The following is a 2,756-nucleotide window of genomic DNA, read 5'->3' as shown; positions in this document are numbered from 1 at the left end:
CTCTACATGCACTCTCTGATCTAATAAACAGTCTTTCTCATTCCAATCTTGACTTCCCTCCCTTCATTCGAACCTACTCCACCTTGATAAATATCACAACCCATTGTTCTTTATTACTGCATTCTCTCATCTGGAGCCCCTGATCACATTTCACTCTAACAACATGAGCTGGTATCAATTTGATCCAACAATTTATCATATCTCCGTCTGTTCCACTACTAAATGTTAAGCATTGCTTATCGTTCATATCCAAATGCCTTGCTGCTCCTCGGTTCCTTTCTTCTTTTATTTTCTCTCTTCAGAGTCTTGCTCTAAGGGTGAAGCTGTGTAACTTCTGACATCTGGAACAAGCTCGACGAATGCGCTTCCTGAAGGTCATAATTGGCACATGAGAAAAACTCATCACGGTCTGAGAGTTTAATCAGTGGGCGCAAGAGGTCCCAGTCAGCATGCTTTTAGTCTCTATATTGGCAAGTTTTTCGAATGGGTTGGTTATAAGAGGAATAAATGGGAAGAGCACAAACTACTATCTTATGGTGACTGCTTTCAAAATCATTGTATACTTGTACAGATAGTGAGATGATATCTCTACTAAATGCTAGATCAAGTATATTATCATCCGTTGTTGGGGTACGACCCCACTGTGACCAACGGTGCATGTTAAGGATCGCCGAAAATTCATCATTACTTGACTGAGAACTACTGGTACTGCAGTTAATCCCGGGATAAATGAAGTCTCTAGTATCGCGAAACGTCAGAAAATCTCATTTGTTTACTCTTCGGGATATTAGAAATATATTATTTATTTATTGAACAATTTGTTGTTTGCGAGAGCGAACGCAAAAAATATCAATGAAACGCTAGGTGATATAAGAAGTAGCGATAGGCATACTACTTGTCTGGAGTATTCTTCAAGCGCTTTTCTAAGGAATGTGCATCTTTAAAGAACACAGATCCAAATGATCTAAGTTGTAAAGGCGCATGAGAAGTGATTTAGTGATGACACATTCTCATTCCTCAGTAATGATTAAGTAGCTTACAGGTCTAGTGCAGAGAGATGAACATAATAAACCTGAGCTAGTAAGACAGGTAGAGTTGAGGATACAGAACAGTATATTACAAAGAGACACTAAGAATCTGTCGTCTCAAGGCAATAGATGGTGTGTAAATAGGCCGACCCCTAGGCTTACTGATATAGATCCTAGACGTCAAGAATTCAAATAAAGCCTTGAGTTTGTTTATTTAGGCCGCGAGATTCACTCTTTTGGGATTGTTTCCTTATTATCGGTGCTTGATTACCTGTGATGATGGTTCTTTTTTGTACCAGTGCTGAAAAGAATCAAAGGCTATTTGGATGAAGAATGCTTGAAGTATTTAACGTGTTTGAAACGAGGATTGATAGTCCGACCTCTTGACTGATTTGCTAAATATTTCTTCTACATAAGTTTTGAAGTTGATTTGTTTGCGATTTTGACCTGAATGTTTTGGTCTCAGTATCGTCTGGCAATTCTCTCCCAGGTCTCAGACTCTGAGAAATCTCATTACTGAAGGTTCATATTTAATGTTTTCGAGTATTATTATAAATGACAATACTCTGGCAGATTTGCAATTCTGATAGATAAATTTCTATTCTGTTGCGGAATTGGCATCGTCGTGACGAAACGTATAATAAGGTTAGAGTGTTGGATGTGAACATGTCTAGGCACAAGAATAAAGAGGACTGCACTATGATGAGCCAGGAAATAATAAGTTTCCCAACCTATCCTAGTAAGCTGGACTTGCAGAGTACAATCACGGGGACCTACTAGGATATTTTTTGATGATCGAAAGTCAGTAGAGGAGACATTGAAACTATTTCCCACTCGCCTGTTTTCCATAAGAAGGTATCCTAGCCAACTTAATCATCATCCCCTAAGTAAATGTTTTCAACGACCTTTCGTGCCTTAAGGTAACCCTCGTGCTATTGATAGAAGAAACCAGAGAAGCAGTGAATAGGTCTTTATTTCGATCTTCGCGCAGTCACAGTGGAGCGTGGGATTCTCTGTTCAGACAAACAAAGGGTCTCAACATTCAATATAAGATAATAGGGAATATAACGCTTACAAAAAGTAAGGAAGTGAATGGATACTTGAACAATACTGTTTTAGCATATGCTTGGTTGTTTGGGGTCAACTCTTAACCAACCAACCTGAGCTGTTACATTAGTTTCCCCCTAGAATCGACTTCCGTAGGAACGTCGGTTCGACTAACCTATCTATCGAAAACACCTTAGTTCTATTTCTCATCCCAAGGCGAAATTATCAACTCGCTCACTATTTGACTTACAATCAGTTACGACTAACGCTTTCAACGATAGTCCATGGATGTCTCTTCATTTACTAGCTTGTCATCTTATTTTGTAGCATGTGATCTTATCTACAAATATCGCTGACGGTTTGCTGCGTGCTTTCAAGAGAAAGTGTGAGAATGTGGAATAAGAATATCTGAGGAAGTGCCGCGAGCGGGCTACCCAACACCATGTTGGTGAGGTACGATTTTTCCATGCTCAGACCGGCTATCAGGTGTTTACTCACCTGCCTCTTGAGTCGCCCTCAAGTAAAAAGTAAAGAAGAGTCTACTTCAAAAGGTAATGGTGAAAATCAAGCAAACCTGAAGAACTGCTCCACTGCCTGCACAAAATAATAAGATACAAAATGGAAATACATAAATGCAATTGATAATTGTTCGGTTCATGTAAGTGCTTGGCCTCCAGAACG

This window comes from Schistosoma mansoni, chromosome W, assembly GCF_000237925.1.
Source record: "Schistosoma mansoni strain Puerto Rico chromosome W, complete genome".
NCBI classification, from domain to species: domain Eukaryota; kingdom Metazoa; phylum Platyhelminthes; class Trematoda; order Strigeidida; family Schistosomatidae; genus Schistosoma; species Schistosoma mansoni.
This window is presented reverse-complemented; position numbering follows the sequence as displayed.